At 31.8% G+C, this 18,361-nt stretch overlaps 1 pseudogene; it reads right to left on the bottom strand.

The window, feature by feature from the left end:
- LOC137648028 (myb-like protein D) overlaps positions 1 to 6,419 on the bottom strand; it is a 133,819-nt pseudogene extending 127,400 nt beyond the window's left edge.
- Positions 6,420 to 18,361: the final 11,942 nt, after the last annotated feature.

Raw genomic sequence — 18,361 nt, 5'->3', positions numbered from 1 at the left:
GGTCTTGATAATTTAGAATATATCTAAATTCACAAACATTTATTATCGACATGTCAATTAAATCAACCTGGCCCCTCTCACCAAAACCATTTGATATGATTGGATGAATTTGGTTGTTGTTTTTAGAAGAAATATTTGACCTTTTCTTCAAACAATTATTGCAAAGAGAAACAAATAAATGAACTTGATATAAAGAAATATTAATTATGCCATTTGTTTTAAGATTATGTAGTGTTCTTTTTTCGCCCCTGTTACGACCGTATTTACGGCCGTAATTTCAAGAGTTCTTTCTATTCAGAAATTTGCGGTCAGTAAAAATGTAACACAGCAATTTGGGAACAAAAGAACAAACACCTCAACAAAAGTTACAATATTTATTTACAAACACAAAAAAAAAATAATGGGTTGGTATCAATAATAAGCAAAATAAATGAATATACAAATTGAGGGAAAACCAACCTTAAGATCCTTAAAAGATCACCTACAACTAAGTTAATCCCTAGGCTAAGAAATAGGAAGATTGTAAATACAACATTTCAGGCAGCTACCTTTCAAAATCACTGGCCAGAAAACTAACCTAACAAACTAAGATAGGTAGAAGGAAGAAAGAGAACATAAGTGGGAAACTTAATATTACTCCTACCTAGCACAAAAAAACTAGCTTAAACGTTAAACTTAACTTAATAAACAATGAATTATGAAAATAATTATCTTACAAATTATACAAAGGGAATTATCACAAACAGCTCGGTAGATTGTCCCATCAGGCCATCCAAGGTCCAGAAGACCGTACTGCAAACAAGGGCGTGCACACCTACAGGTACTCGGCAATCCAAGATCGTCGTAAATAACAATAAAAATATCTCATACCTGTAGTATGCCGCCCTACGTATCTCCACGAGTTCCAAGAACTCACTGACGCTGATGAGCAGGTCAACTAGATCAAGCTGCAATGCCCGAAGGCAATCCAAAATGCCACAGGAACACCAAGGGTGGTAGCCTCCGAGAATCCGGGACTTCAACGGATCTCGCACGTCGCAAACCGCACCGTTCTCAGTAGAAACGGGCCAACTCGTTCGCAAATCCTCCAACGAACGAGGGAAGGGACGTGGCTGATGAATGCCGCAGGTGACAAACACCAGCGACCACACACAAAGTAGCGAAGGAAGTGCTTCAAAAACTCCAAAGGTCATCAAGATGAAGTGGCAAAGCGTCAGACTGTGAGTAGGAACTCGAACTAACTCTGTCACTTATCACCACCATTCGATCAAGCCTTTCACTCGAGTCAACACAGCTCATAGGAGAGAAAAACAGCGATCGTTAATAAGGCACTTCAGTAGTTAACTAATACCGGGGGAGAAAGTGGTAAACAAAAACAAAACTGAGAAATCTTATGACTCTCTACAGAGTTCATCAAACTAAGAATGACGCTGGCTTATTAATAAACTAAAAAGTAAAACAAGATCAAAAGGTTGGAAAAGTATTAACAACTTATAATCAAATTATAATGAATTTACTTTAATCTAATACCTTTCTCCCCCTACAAAAAAATTTTTATCAAATAGAGTAAAAATTTTTATACATCCTAAAGAATCAATTAAATCTAAAAATAAAATAAATCTCAAAAGTAAAGATAACCTTAATATAAACATGCATAGGATTATATAATACAGTATACATAATGGTGCATTACACATCCTGAAACAAAAAGTTCAGCATTAAATATAACTCAAACATACCAAGATATAAACAGTCTAATTAAACACAGAACCTGGAAAAAAAACCTAAAGCCAAGAGCAAAATGTATTAAATCACAGAAAATGATAAAGTTCCGAAATTCAATAAGTCCTGGCTAAAACTTAAAGTCATAATAAATGGCACAAAGAGCTATCTATCTGCTAATAAGAAACTAAGACTAATATAGAACAGAATATTACTTACAGCTAATACTTAAACTAAAAACAACACTGGCAAAAAAAAAAAAATATCGCATAAATAAACGAAACAACGGAACGATGTCGGAATAAACCATAAAGTTAGCACTTGCTTTCACTCTAAATGAACACAAAAGAGGAACGAGCAGGGCGAAAGAGGCAGGGAGACCAAAAAAAAACAAAAAAAAAAAAAAACACTTTACATCCTAGACAAGGTGTCCGGGATCTTATTATCAGATCCTTTAATATGCTTAATTACCAAGTTGAACTCTTGCAGTTGCAAGGCCCAGCGTAAAATTCTTTGGTTAGACCCTTTCATCCGTTCAATAAACACTAACGGATTATGATCCGTCCATACCTCCACTGGAAAAGAAAGATTAGTTAAGTATGGTTTAAAATGAGATATGGTACGGATCAGGGCGAGAGCCTCTTTCTCGATAGTTGAATACTTACGCTCTGCCTTTACAACTTTTTGCTGTAGTAGGATATTGGGTACACCTCCCTGTCTTCACCCCTTTGAAAGAGAACTCCTCCAATACCTATATCACTAGCGTCAACAGCAATTATAAAGGGAGCTTGAAAATTCGGAGAAACCAAAATAGGTTTAGACATGAGAATAGTCTTGATTCTTATGAATGCTTCTTCACAATCACTAGTCCAAATGAATTTCTTATTTTTTTGTAAAAGATCATTCAGGGGACGGGCAATGTTAGAAAAGTTCCTAACGAACCTTCTATAATAGCCCATCATACTCAACACCTTTCGAACTTCTCGGACATTGCACGGTCTCTTTAAATTAGTTATAGCCTCGACGTTAGCCTGTTTTGGGGCTATATGACCTAGATACACAACTTTAGCCTTACCAAATTCGCATTTAGCGAGGTTAATGACTAAACCCGCAGCACGGAGAGCTTCAAAAACATTACGTAATCTGAGTAAATGAGTTTTCCAATCATTACTGTGAACAACAAGATCATCAATGTAAATCTCAGTACCTTCTAATCCACAGACCACACGGTTCATTAATCTTTGAAAAGTACAAGCAGCATTCCTCATCCCAAAAGGCATGACCTTGCATTCATACAAGCCGAATGGGGTGACAAATGCTGAAATCTCTCTTGCTCGGGCCGACAAAGGAACTTGCCAGTAGCCCTTGAGCAAATCCAATTTTGTGATATACTTTGCTGAACCAATGCGGTCTATGCAGTCGTCAATTCTAGGAAGGGGAAAGGAATCATTTTTAGTATGCGTATTAACTTTACGATGGTCCACACACATCCGATACTGTCCATCGGATTTCTTTACCAATACTATAGGGGAGCTCCAAGGACTAACAGAAGGTTGTATCAAATCATGCTTCAACATATATTCTATTTCCTTATTGACTATATCCATTTTAGTGGGATTTAGTCTATAAGGGCTTTGTTTAATTGGTGAAGCTTCTCCTACTACCACATCATGTTCAATTAAACTAGTCAATCCGGGAGAGTCTCTAACCAAATCTGAAAAAGAATGAATTAAACCTTCCATTTCCTTTCTTTGATTTAGATCAAGATGCTTCAGATGCTCATCCAACCCATCCAAACATTGCACATTCTTAGATAGAGCATCCGAAGGTACTTGATTAATTATTTCCTCAGATCCATCAGGAAGCACCTCTGCCACCAAAGAAACCGATTCATACCCGGTTTCCAAAGTATCAGATCTACTAGAGACATAAGGTTTCAGTCGGTTAATGTGAAAAATTCGACACTTTCGTTTGGTCCCGGGAGCTTCTATTTCATAATTAAGATCGGAAAACTTCCTCAACACCTTCCAAGGCCCCTTATACCTGGGTTCAAGGAAGTTATCCGAATCAGTACCCAACACCAAAACTAATTCCCCAGGCTCAAACGACCGTGCTCGAGTTTTCTTGTCATAATTACTTTTCATAGCAGCCTGAGAGTTAGCTAAATTTTCTCTAGCAAACTTCCATGCGCTAGAAAGTTTTTCTTTAAGGTTATCAACAAATTCACCCACGTTCGTCTCCTTTATTTGATCGGACTCCAAAATTTCATATAGAATTTCTAAAGGACCCCTTATTTTATGTCCAAAGACTAACTCAAAAGGAGCCACGCCCGTGGATGAATTTGGATGACTTCTAAGAGCAAAGAGAGCAAAAGGAAGACCCTTATCCCATTCCTCTCCATGCTCATAACAAAATCTCCTTAAAATTGATTTAAGAGTCTGATGGAATCTTTCCACCACTCCCTGACTCTCTGGGTGGTAAGGAACACTAGTAGTGTGCAGAATGGCCAGACCTGCACACTTACTTCGAAATTCCTTACTAGTAAAATTAGTTCCACAATCAGTTTGTATCTTACGAGGGATCCCATACCTCGAAAAGAAAATTACCAATTGATCAAATACAGCCTTAGATGTGATTTTCTTCATGGGAATGGCTTCAGGAAATCGCGATGCCCGATCCATCACAGTCAGTAAATATACAAAACCGGTTTTAGTTTTAGGCAGGGGACCTACTATATCAACTACTAGCTCACTAAATGGCTCGCCAATAGCTGGTATAGGATATAAAGGTGCTTTTACAATTGTCTGATTAGGTTTACCTACCACTTGGCACACTGGACATTCTTTCACATATTGTTTTACTGACGATTTCATTCCTGGCCACCAAAAACATTTAGCCAACCGACGGAACGTCTTCCAGACACCAAAATGACCAGAGAATGCATCATCATGAGATATATTTAATATTTGTCTCTGAAAGTGAGAAGGCACCACTATTTGCTCAATACGAGACATTTGGGGATCATTAGCAACCAGGGGACGACTCACCCTATATAACAGGCCCTTTTTTTACCCAGAATCGAGGCTTTGTCAAGTCAGAAGTATCACCCAAATTAAAATTATACTCTCTTTTCTGGGCTTCAATAAAAGCTGTTCGATCCCAATCTGGAATTATATTATCACTACTTACTACATTACTTACTACTGATCCGGGTCTTCCTACATCTACGTCTATCTCTAAACTACTCAAATTTAACTCTTCATCATTATTTAATAAGTCTGCAGCTCTTGCTGCAGCTCTAGTGGTAACTGCCACTGGACACTTATTGATTGACAATATTGGAAATAATTCCTGGCCATCACTATTAACCATATCATTTCCTAATATGCCATCAATACCAGCTATAGGAAGACTCTCAACAACGGCCAACTCGATCTTTCCATAATACCCAGGGAATGACAATATTACCTCTGCTAAAGGAGCCGAAACTATTGTGTTCGGGAAACCTCCCAGAACAATAAAGTTCCCTGAATACTTCACCAAACCCTTCAAACTGCTTTCCAGCACTAACGAACGAGCAGACCCTGTATCTCTCAAGAACTTATCAATAATGACAGAATTATATATTACTTTACCAGGCCATATGTATTTATCATACTTCAGTCATTCCTGTGGATTATTATTTCCATCTCCAGGCGTACAATTACTACCACTATCACTACTAATTATGGGTAATTTTACGTCAGGAGATGTACTTGGCATTAAAGCCACAGGATTATTTTTTTGAAGATAATTTGTTCTGGCTTGACATTGAGCCTGGAAATGACCGGGTTTCTTACACCAGAAACAAGTCTTCACATTATTGATTCTCGTTCCAGTACTACCTCCATTGGAAAATACACGAGTACCAGGTTTACCCGTGAATCTTCCATTGTTACTAGCTTGGAAATTATTTTGAACCACTGAATTCTTAGGCTTATTATTATCACCTCTTATTCCTTTATGAAAATTCGCTGACTCTACTACATTATTACTTTTATCTTTGCTGACGAAATTGCCTGAACCTGCTCTATGAGTCAAGACAAATTCGTCAGCCACTTGAGCTGCCTTACCTAAATTAGTGACCTTTACTTCTTCCAAATAAATTCTTAGTTCTTTGGAGCAAGATTTCTTAAACTCCTCCAAAAGCATTAGTTCTCTCAAGGAAGAAAAAGTGACAACTTGACGACTTTTCAACCAGTCGTCAAACTGTTCCTCCTTGAACCTGGCAAATTCTACATACGATAAGGAAGGATGTTTATTAAAATTTCTAAACTTTAATCTGTATGCCTCAGGGACCAAATCATACGCTTTTAAAATTAGTGCCTTTACCTTGTGATAGTCCCTGGCTATCCCTTCCTCCAAGGCATTATATACCCTGATTGCCTTGCCTACCAATTTCCACTGGATTAGCACCGTCCACATCTCTGGTGGCCAAGACAATCGTGTAGAGACCCTCTCAAAGGCCTTGAAGAATTCTGGAACATTTCTTTCATCAAAAATGGGGACCAATTCTAATGCAGCCCCAATATTAAACCTTTCAGGCTGGCTACCTCGTGGGGTACTAAATTGGTTTGGAGCCCCCTGTAACCTAGCCATTTCCAAATTAATGTTGGCCATCTCTATCTCATGCCTCCTCACCCTCTCGTTCTCCGCATGTTCCCATTTCAACAACTCTATCCTTTTACAAATTAAGTCATTTTCCTAAATTTCCTTGGAATTAGAATTTACAGGAACAGTAGGAACTGCTAGCCATAAATTCTCTTCAGACAAGAAAGGGTTTGTGGTTATATTTCCCTTTGGCAGCAAATTAGCCGGACCTTCATAAATAACTCGTCTGAGGAGGATCGTCAAATAATGAAAAACCTGCACCACCACTAATGCCATTATCATCTGCAACTACCCTATCATCATTTCCTAATTCACTACCTCTATCACTAATATTTTCACCAAGTGATCCTTCAGCCTCAGCCAAACCTTGCATGACACAGTTCTTTACCATTATTAGCAATTTCCTCTTTGTATCAGTCCCTTTGAAAGGAATACCCAACCATCTAGCACAACTAACCAGATATTCCTTACCTAGTATCGGTAAATGACTAATACAGTCGGCTGACCCTAAAAACTCTGCAGGACTAAACTCAAAGTCATCCAAATTAGCCATAGTGTTAGGAGGGAAAGGTATTTCCAAAAAAAATAAATACTATAACCCCCACTGAGGAGCGTTCCAAAGTCCCAACTACTGTGTACACCCGAGCGCAAATCCTGTCACGGTCGCCAGATTGTTACGACCGTATTTACGGCCGTAATTTCAAGAGTTCTTTCTATTCAGAAATTTGCGGTCAGTAAAAATGTAACACAGCAATTTGGGAACAAAAGAACAAACACCTCAACAAAAGTTACAATATTTATTTACAAACACAAAAAAAAAATAATGGGTTGGTATCAATAATAAGCAAAATAAATGAATATACAAATTGAGGGAAAACCAACCTTAAGATCTTTAAAAGATCATCTACAACTAAGTTAATCCCTAGGCTAAGAAATAGGAAGATTGTAAATACAACATTTCAGGCAGCTACCTTTCAAAATCACTGGCCAGAAAACTAACCTAACAAACTAAGATAGGTAGAAGGAAGAAAGAGAACATAAGTGGGAAACTTAATATTACTCCTACCTAGCACAAAAAAACTAGCTTAAACGTTAAACTTAACTTAATAAACAATGAATTATGAAAATAATTATCTTACAAATTATACAAAGGGAATTATCATAAACAGCTCGGTAGATTGTCCCATCAGGCCATCCAAGGTCCAGAAGACCGTACTGCAAACAAGGGCGTGCACACCTACAGGTACTCGGCAATCCACGATCGTCGTAAATAACAATAAAAATATCTCATACCTGTAGTATGCCGCCCTACGTATCTCCACGAGTTCCAAGAACTCACTGACGCTGATGAGCAGGTCAACTAGATCAAGCTGCAATGCCCAAAGGCAATCCAAAATGCCACAGGAACACCAAGGGTGGTAGCCTCCGAGAATCCGGGACTTCAACGGATCTCGCACGTCGCAAACCGCACCGTTCTCAGTAGAAACGGGCCAACTCGTTCGCAAATCCTCCAACGAACGAGGGAAGAGACGTGGCTGATGAATGCCGCGGGTGACAAACACCAGCGACCACACACAAAGTAGCGAAGGAAGTGCTTCAAAAACTCCAAAGGTCATCAAGATGAAGTGGCAAAGCGTCAGACTGTGAGTAGGAACTCGAACTAACTCTGTCACTTATCACCACCATTCGATCAAGCCTTTCACTAGAGTCAACACTGCTCATAGGAGAGAAAAACAGCGATCGTTAATAAGGCACTTCAGTAGTTCACTAATACCGGGGGAGAAAGTGGTAAACAAAAACAAAACTGAGAAGTCTTATGACTCTCTACAGAGTTCATCAAACTAAGAATGACGCTGGCTTATTAATAAACTAAAAACTAAAACAAGATCAAAAGGTTGGAAAAGTATTAACAACTTATAATCAAATTATAATGAATTTACTTTAATCTAATAGCCCCCATGTCCACAATTTATATGAGATTTGAAAATAATATCCCATATTTCTTCTACTGGAATAAGATATGAAGAAGTAGGGTAACGAGGGTTACCCGACTTTTTTTTAATCAACCTCTCCTTGCCTGCTATAACTCCGGTTTTATAGTTCCGCAACAGATAATAAGACATTGCTGGTTATGTATGATGATTCAATTCCTTTTCTTTAATTATACTTATATATTTATCTAATACTTCATTGTTTACCATTGATCTAGATATTATTTGTTTTGTGTTAGAATTTCTGGTTTCTTTCCCCCTCCACGAATACTTTTCTTCTACCTTCTGATAGAACATTTTCTTTTTTTCATCATAATCAGTTGGCATTTTTAATGTTGGTTATTTATCAATTTTTGGGTCTTCAAAATTCCATGGCACATCGGGTACCTATATATATATATATATATATATATATATATATATATATATATATATATATATATATATATATATATATATATATATATATATATATATATATATATATATATATATGTAATCACATAAAAGCAGACTACTCATTAATACTTATCATACTTGTTTTGGAATTTATATCGCATTTCCAAAAACAATGTTTAACCAAAGAAAAAATAATAAAAGTGTCATAATCAAAAAATTATTGCGTGATATGGTAATCAAATCTGAGGATTCTGATGTTTTGGATTTAGAATATATTCCAAAATAATTCACCAAAAAAAAAAAAATGGATATTTTTCAATAAGAAGACTATGAGAAATACAAAAAAAAAATATTTTTGAAAGAACTTTGAATGAATTATATGAAAATTCCAAAGAAAAATTGGTGATTATGACCAATTCCACCACCCGCAATTTAAAATTTTTTAAATTACACGATAATATTACTAAAATGATATTTCGATCAATAGAGGTTAATTGTAGATTGATATCTCATTTTGATGGAACAAAAACTAATATAAGTGAAAATGCATCATCAAATACATACTTGAATAGAATAAGTAATATCAAATTTAAAGGAGACCTTCAGATATTGATTGAAAATTTACTAAATAGATGCCTAAGTGATATTTTGAGTGTTACTGATTATGACAAAAATGCAATAAGAATGAATTATGCCTCGGCGTATGATCCGCTTGGTTGTAGGGATTATTGTACACTTCCGTGTGAAAATATAGAAAAAAAAATAATCGAATCTGATGCAAACGTTTCCAATCTATTCTCATTACACAATAATAATTTAGAAAATTTATTTCAATCAAAAGATACAAATATGTTTCTTCAAAAGGCAACCCATTGGAAAAACATTTATTCCTTTTATAACCAGAAATAATAAGGAAAAAAAAACAAAGAAAAAGTAACCAAAGATAAAACCAACAGTGATGATGATGATGATGATGATGATGATAATGCTGATGAGTACGATTTCTATTCTAACAACAAACAAAATGATCTACCATATGAATATTTTAATCAAGATATAAACCCAGAAAACGATTATATATTTGATAATTGTTATGTTAAAGCTACTCAAAATATGAAGGAAGATTTAGAAGCGTCTATTTTAGGAATATATAATCTCAAAGCTTTTAACCCGAGAAATGCGGCAATGTCATTTCACTACAGTCCCGTGATGCGGCTATCTCGACAAAAATACAATGTTTCAGAATCTAACCCATAACTATACCAATGTTTTTGCATTAACTTCGTGCATGTATCATCCAAATATTTTATCCTACATCGTGTTTGTTATTTTGTTATAAACCATCAAAGTTAATTTTAAAGCGCGACGTGGAATCTTGCGTGATGGCCAATGGGTGAGTCTGGATTGTCTTTCAGGGGTGGGGGGGGGGTTGGGTAGTATGTTTGGTATCACCCAAGGTGTCAGGGGACTGTTTGCGCCCGGTAGAGGTTAGCGATTTTTATTTACTACATTCTGTACTATGTAATGAAGGTTTTAGGCTATTTTTAACAAATAGCCTTTACTATATATTGAGAAGTGTTGTGATAAAAAAAGAAAAAATTACTTTATATTTTCAAATCCTACGATATAGAATTGTATTTATTCCTGAAAAAATAATGATAATTTTAGTTGATGTAGTCACATTTACTATTTACAAACACTTTATTTGCTTCGTTTTTTTTCCTTTATCTATTCATAAAGTGACTATTGTTACCATTGCAATTATTCTAAATCTGTTCAAAATAATATATCATATTCAGAGAGAATATATATTTTTACTTAAAATTTTGATAAACCAACTTAGAATATTTGAAAGAACAAATTGATTAAAAGTAATGCAATATCATAGTCTTTTACAAATATATATATATATATATATATATATATATATATATATATATATATATATATATATATATATATATATATATATATATATATATATATATATATATATATATATATTAGTTGTAACCTAAAAAGTCATAATATTTAAAGTACACAAAGAGAGCAATAATTATATCATATTGAAAACATAATAGTTATTATTGGAATCTTGTAGAGATAAACATAATAACTAATAACCTCATGACCTGGCCTATGTGTTCAGACTAATGACAATAGGTTTTTATGACATTTTTAAGCATTTGTATATAGTAATGCGTATATCAAAAGCATCATCGCATATTAAAATATACAGTATATACGGTATATACAAATGATATAGAAAATACCTATTATGGATATACATAATGAAAACAGGCTATATAAAACATTTCTTAAAAAGATTATTCTCTCTCTCTCTCTCTCTCTCTCTCTCTCTCTCTCTCTCTCTCTCTCTCTCTCTCTCTCTCTCTCTCTCTCTCTTTATTTATTTTGGGTATGCCAGTGACGAAAGCAGTCGGTTGGACAAAAAGGCAAATTACATTACATTATAATAGTAACTCATACTCCTTGTAAACAACCCACCAGTTACTTATAGTAAAATTATACTTTGTAAACAAACACTCGCCGATATTCAAAACTAAAACATTCGGTATTGTTGTTGTTAATATAAAACTAGGCAACCGCCGTCCTGACGTAGGATTTGAGAGTTGCCACAAGTTTTATTTCCCTCCCTACACAATATATTATGATGTGATATCGTTGGTGTGTATGTGTATGTTTAATGTTATATGGTTTTTTTTTCATCATTTATGTTTCTAATATGTTAATATAAAACCAGTTTTAACTGAAAATAATTACAATTCACCTTTTTCCCTTGCAAAAAAGTTAAAGTCCATATATGGAAAGGTTTTATATTATACATAATTATATAGGTAAAATAAAGTTATAAACATTAAAATTCCTACCAGAAATATTATTTTATCATAAGAAAATAATAAAAGTCGAAAAAGTTCACAAGGAGATGTGCAAGAAGATATAGAAAATTGCCCTTTGAAGAGGCTTATAGCAGTCTCCCATACAGCCGCTCAAGAGGCTTGTAGCAGTTCTCGGGTATAGGTAATAAATCGTGTACAGCACTTATGAACTTTCAGCTAGAAAAAATTAGTATCAGCCAATTTAATTGGATTTAATTTATATCTAAATCTAAGAAATGTGAATTGTGCACCAATATTTTATACAAATATTACTAGTGAAAATCTTTTACCTTCGGTTGATGAATATCTCATAAATGAAGTTAATAATAAACCAGAATATCAAAAATATTTAATTGATAATAATATTGTCAAAAAAATTAATATTTGTAATTGGGGTACTAAGAATGAAATTGAATTAAGCAACGATGAAAAGGAAATATCATCGAGCGACAATGAAAATGAAATATCATCAAGATTTTGTATTGATAATGATGATGATGATGATGAAGAAGAAGAAGAAGAAAAAGAAGAAGTTTACAGTCAACCAAATAAGCAAAAGTCCCAATAGAAACCTCATTATTTATCAATCGTCTGTATTATCGTCATTTCATCATTAAATTAAATGAATTAGTTCCAGTTCGATGAGGGATACACATAATTGTTGAACTAATAAAACTACATAGATTATCACGTAATTGATTTTCGGGTGATATTTCTATTAAATAATTCTTTACATTTTCAAATGTATATTTCTGTAATACATTACAAGGAAATTTCATTCCTTGGCGGTTGATTGGGTTATATCGATTACCCGTCAAAATGCCCATAAGATGAATGTTGCATTAATTTGTGGATTACTTTTTTTCGATTTTTATATATAACAAATTACTAAGATTAATAATACTATTGATGTGTCCTAACCATTTATCAACATTTCTTATATCTGTTGAATATACCAAATACAATTGTTTATTATTGGTAATTAATCTACATACATCAAATAACCACATTGGTAAACCACGAAAAACTGGATGGTTGATAACTAATCCATATCTTTCAATACCATCACTTAGCATATAACTAACATAAAATTTACTTTTTCTACAATCAATGAAATGGGCTATAATTGAAAACATATTAATATCTGTTATAAAAATATTATCAGATTTATATTTGGAACCAAGAATTGTTTCAATAAGATTATTATCATCGATTAGATATGTATGTATATATTTATTAATCAGAGTATTTTTGTTATCAATGTTTCCTTCGTTTAGTGCTTTGTAATAAATTTTAGAAATGAATTCATATAATAAACCATTTTTTTATCATATCTAGAGGACTTTTTAGTGATATTTTTATTGTTCTGGTTTCTTTTCCGTTTTTTGTTTTCAATATATATATCCATATCTAAATGTGGATATATATATTGATGATTTGCATTCTTATTATCATTTTAAAAATTTTCAGTATCATTCTCAATAATTATAGAATCATTTTTACTAGCTTTTATAATGGTGTGGCTTTGATCAAATTGAGATTGAATTTGAGCATGTTGAAGAGTTTTCCACACAATGGCTGATATATCCGTGCCGGGCTCATATAATTCCATTTGATTTATTTTTGTGTATGTTTGTTTAGATAATAATATTAACTCCAAAACAGTTTGTTTGTTTATTCATTGCTTTTATTTTTTTTTGTAAAGTTGGAGTGCGATTGTAATGTTTTTTCAATATCATTATTATTATATTTATTACTCTTATATATATATATATATATATATATATATATATATATATATATATATATATATATATATATATATATATATATATATATATATATAAATTATGTTATTTTCTATCATTATTTATTATTTCAATTGTATTTTGTTCAAAAGTTATTTTTCAAATCACACTCATCTTCTGCGTAAATGATGCTTCCAAATAAAGATGGTTCTTGTTTTGGTGACTGAGACGGAAAATTTGCTATTATATACACATATATATCTTTAGCAATAACTGTGTCATGAATTTTTCCAACGAATTTAAATAATTCATTATTTCTATTTGAAAAGAAATAAAGCGTATTTATTGAAGATTTATTGATTTTTAAATTGAGGGGGTTTGTATTATTGCAAAGACTGGTTATAGGTTGCTTTGTAGTATACTTTACGGTGAAGATATTTAGATGATTATTTATATTATCAAACAAGGGGCCGAGTAAATTATATAATTTGTCAATGGTATCGACACACGGAGCATAACTTTTAAATGTTGCTCTTTTATTTTGTCCTGAATTCATATTTATTGAATTTTTTGATTATTAAAGAAAATGAAATTATATGATGATTCTTTGATTGAAATTCCGATAGATAATAGTGACTCTAATTTGATTAAAAACTATCTTAAGAACAACCCAAATATAAAGGAATATAAAAAAAAGGTTTTATTGTCGATGGCTCCGAAATATAAAATCTAGAAAGGGAAAAAAATATGTAGAAAATATGGAAAACAAAAATAAAAATGCCTTCATTTATGCTGGTAATCCTATAGCAAATTATAAATCAAATAAAAATAAACGCCGTTCAACAATTTTTTTGTTTTTGTGAGAATAGATTTTGGGAAAATAAGATGTATCATGACTTAAAAAAAAAACAATTTCCAAAATTGGTTACTTATAAAGATTTATTGAGTAATTATTATTGTTTGAATACATTTTCCAAGGAAGAATATGATTTATGTGATAATTTATCGGCGGTCAAAATAATAATAGAATATAAAAACGGGGAATTAATGGTTGATAATTCAAATACTTTATGCCTTCTTTGGCAACCAAATTTGGTTAATAATGTGTGTAATATTGCAAGATTTTTTATATTTGTGTTCGGTTTGTCTAGAGGATAATTGTCATGCGGTTAATTCATTTGTGTATAGGTGTGGTCATATTATGTGCTTGTCTTGTGTTTAATCTAAAATAGATATTTATCCCGAAATTCCACACAAAAACCTATTAAATGAATGTCAGTATTGTAGAAGAAAAAATATAGATATTGAATAATGACAAAATAATTTTTTATTTGCTACCCAACGTACTGCCGCTATGAAGTTTAGTAATCTTAATAAAAAGACGCGTGTATAATAATAATATTCAGAAAATAAAACAATTCTATACAATTCAACCTATTTTTTTTATTGTTCATATTTAAAAAATAACGAAACAACACATCAACTTTCGAAAAAAAAGAATATAAAACAAATGGATAATAATTTATTAAATCATATATTTTCAAAAATTCAAAAATCCCATTATAACCTTCCAGGGTTTACTTATGATTCTTTGGAGTTAACATTTTGTTGTAGGCATCTGGATAAGGAAATATTGAACAGCATGAGTTTATCACCATTTTATGGGCAAAGAAATCCTCCAATGAAAACATCTACATTTTTTAATATTTTTCGATATATAATAGACAACATAAAACTTGTTTTACAGGAGTCGGGTGATATTAGATCAATTGAACCATATTACGATAAACTTAAATAGAATCCAATTGAAGATATTTATGAGGCCTTGTGTTTTATTTATTACTTAGACGCTCATGAAAATTATATCAATGATACAAAAGAATATAATGGTGTAGTGGAAAATTATTCAACGGAGGATGAAAAAACATTTTCCGGTAGTAGAACGGAATATTTAATTAAAAAAATAGATTTAGATTGGTTGAATAAAACAAGAAAAAAAGCTAAGATTTTTTCTATAGTCACCGAAAAAAAATAAACACGTTGGCAATATAAATAAATTGTTTAATGGATTAATAGATACTATTATAAGGCATAACAGTTTTGATCAAAATTTATAGGATTACACCACTGATGCATATAGTGACATAAAAGGGAAAAAGGCTGTAATTATTGAAGACATATATGCTGGCCTTGTAACTAACAACGACGTTACTCAAATTCTTGAAAAAGGATTATCGATATTATCATCCCCAAATCAAGTAGCTGTACTTATTTACATAACTATTTTTTCATATAGGATTTTGTATTTTAGTTATATAAGATCGTCGAAATTTACTTAAAGATGAAAATGTCTAATATTTTATTTGAGCAACCACAATTTTCATTCTTGGTGTAGTAATTATTTTTATACAGAAGTTGACAATACATTGGTAAATAATCTGGCCAAATTATAAAATCGTCATTTCGAATTTTATTGCATAATTCTAATATAAATTTTAAACACAAACAAAAAATATTCAAAGTTTTATTCATTTCAGTATGTTTTTGTAATTCTTTGCGGATTATGATAGGAATCTGATATTTCATAAAATCTAAGCGCGAGATAACATTTCAACGTTCGTTTTCAAGACTTGGAAAATAATTTTTTTGATTCTCATTTATCATATTAAATACTTTATCTCTATCAATAATACCCTTTGGATATGCTAGAATTATCCTTTTAAAAATTTCTATATCTTTAGCAAAAACTAGGAAATGAAAATATGAATTATTTGACTGTATATAAAAAGACAATAATTTTTTTCTTTAATTTGTAGTCTAATAATCAATAAACTATCATTGTTTGAAATATGGAGACCTTAAAGTCTATATTCTTAATTTCTAATGACATTTTAACTGAAAAATTATAATCTGATAATTTCAAATCCTTTTTTATCGAATTATCACTTCCATAGTAAGGTAAAACAGTATAAAATGATGTGGTCTCTTTTTTTTCGATGGGAGTAGTCATGATACACGTTTCATATGTTAGGGGTATAACATACTTATTATATTTTGAAAATTCACTACCCGTAAAAGGTAAAGATCGAGGGGATGTACTATTCAAGTCATCAAAATAATCCTTTAAGAAACGTTCATATCGATGGTTGTTTCTATTCTTGGAACAAATGTTTTAAAATTTGGATGGCCGTTATCCATTTTGTTAATATATAAGATTTTGATCACTTTATTAAATTTCACCAAATAACAATTTCAAAACACAAAGAAACTCTCTTTTGAATAAATACGCGTGTATATATATAATAATACTATTTATACCAAAAATTATTATCATTTATTATTATTATTATCATCATTATCATTATTAACAGTGTAATTATTCAATTGTTTGAGAATTTTCTCAAAATATTGTTTTATGGTAGTGAATAGAAAAAGTGTGGTATAGTATAAATAATATGTTAAAATTTATCACGTTTAATAAAAAAAAAATGATAAAATGTGGGTTGAAATTAATTAAATCCAAGAGTTAGTCACATTAAAAATATGACTAGTAATAAATATTAAATATTTCAAGGGGTAAATGAGGTACATAAAAAACCCACCCACTCACCACTAGCCCTCCTTATCCGCCCATTCTCAGCCCCCCTAAACAATAAAAAGAGTGGCGATTAAAGCTAGTTGGTTAGTAAAGCACGCCGCAGTCATGGTTGAGGACGCAAATCAACTCTTTGTAGATATATTTATAAAAACCGTTACAACCAACGACAAAGTTGTAAACACGGTTTTAGATAGTGACTGTATCTTTAATCTTTTGAAAATTCTTTATCCAGCGGCAACTGAAAAAACTTTAAGTTTGTTAAAAGAAAATGGACTCAAGAAAATATTATCAAATATATCACCATTTTCATCGTTTTCATATAAAAATATAGGACTTTGTCTCGTTCCAATTTATGAAAAAGATAACATTAATAAAGAATATATAAAATCAATACAAAAGGATTTTTCAAAATTTACGATTAAAACTATCCCACAATCTCAAAACGAACAGAATCAAATAAATGAATGGGCTAAATCTTGTGGGTGGGTTTATCAAAACAACAACAACAACAACAACAAGAATAATAATAATTTTGTTGGAAATATGGAAGATCTAACTAGAATTTACTTTATGACAAAGTCAAAATATTTTGGTGAATGGGTATATAAATTTAAAAAATTTGATACTGAATTGAGAGATTTTCATGTCGGGCCTAATAAAACAAGGAAAATACTCACGATGAAAAAATGTGGGATAATATCCCTTAAAAATTACGCTGATACATTTGGTAGTCTAACCTGTAATGTTTATGAGCTCCCCTATAAAAATAATGATATGAGTATGAGAGTCATTTTACCAGATAAGATTTGTTCTAAACATGAATTATTAAATCAAGTGATTACTAATTATAAAAAAAAATATATTCATGAAAAACTGAAGAAAATTAACAAAAATATAAACTTTACCCATATATTTATGCCAAAATTTCATATTAATAACAGTTTTATACTAAATGACACTTTTATACGAATACCAAAATTAGCTCATTTGGTACAAAATGCCGATTTGCAAGGAATTTTACGAGAAACCGAGAAGACGCAGCCACGGCCCGTTAATACCATTATTGAAACTTGTATTTATATTAATAATAATGAAAATGGAACTGAAATGGACGCACAAGCAAATGCTTGCTGTATGGATGGTGGACCTAATTATTATTTGCCTTTGAATTTGAATAAACTGTTTGTTTACAGTAATCACGATACTAAGTCTGGAAGAATAGGCATTTTGGGAATTTTCACATAAATGTAAAAAAAAAAAAAAAAAATTTTTGGGCTATTTTCCCTAGCTTTTATATTTATAGTATTACTAATATTTATAAATGTGCGTCAATATTCGAATAAATTCCTTACA

The sequence above is a fragment of the Palaemon carinicauda genome, chromosome 10 (assembly GCF_036898095.1).
Source record: "Palaemon carinicauda isolate YSFRI2023 chromosome 10, ASM3689809v2, whole genome shotgun sequence".
Classification (NCBI taxonomy): domain Eukaryota; kingdom Metazoa; phylum Arthropoda; class Malacostraca; order Decapoda; family Palaemonidae; genus Palaemon; species Palaemon carinicauda.
The sequence above is the reverse complement of the archived record's forward strand: the minus strand, read 5'-3'. Positions and strand labels throughout refer to the sequence as shown.